The sequence below is a fragment of the Trematomus bernacchii genome, unplaced genomic scaffold (assembly GCF_902827165.1).
Source record: "Trematomus bernacchii unplaced genomic scaffold, fTreBer1.1, whole genome shotgun sequence".
In the NCBI taxonomy this organism is placed as follows: domain Eukaryota; kingdom Metazoa; phylum Chordata; class Actinopteri; order Perciformes; family Nototheniidae; genus Trematomus; species Trematomus bernacchii.
In genome coordinates this window covers 395,968-396,625 of record NW_022987603.1, presented here as the reverse complement: position 1 = coordinate 396,625, position 658 = coordinate 395,968, and positions in this window count along the sequence as shown.

Sequence of the window (658 nt, the reverse complement as noted above, 5' to 3'; positions counted from 1 at the left end):
AGTACAAGACCTGAGTACTTCTACTTTTACTCAAATACCAGATCCGAGTACTTCTACTTTTACTCAAGTACAAGACCTGAGTACTTCTACTTTTACTCAAGTACCAGATCCGAGTACTTCTACTTTTACTCAAGTACCAGATCTGAGTACTTCTACTTTTACTCAAGTACAAGACCTGAGTACTTCTACTTTTACTCAAGTACCAGATCTGAGTACTTCTACTTTTCCTCAAGTACAAGATCTGAGTACTTCTACTTTTACTCAAGTACCAGATCTGAGTACTTCTACTTTTACTCAAGTACCTAGATCTGAGTACTTCTACTTTTACTCAAGTACACAATCTGAGTACTTCTACTTTTACTCAAGTACACAATCTGAGTACTTCTACTTTTACTCAAGTACAAGATCTGAGTACTTCTACTTTTACTAAAGTACAAGACCTGAGTACTTCTACTTTTACTCAAGTACAAGACCTGAGTACTTCTACTTTTACTCAAGTACCAGATCCGAGTACTTCTACTTTTACTCAAGTACCAGATCTGAGTACTTCTACTTTTACTCAAGTACAAGACCTGAGTACTTCTACTTTTACTCAAGTACAAGACCTGAGTACTTCTACTTTTACTCAAGTACCAGATCCGAGTACTTCTACTTTTAC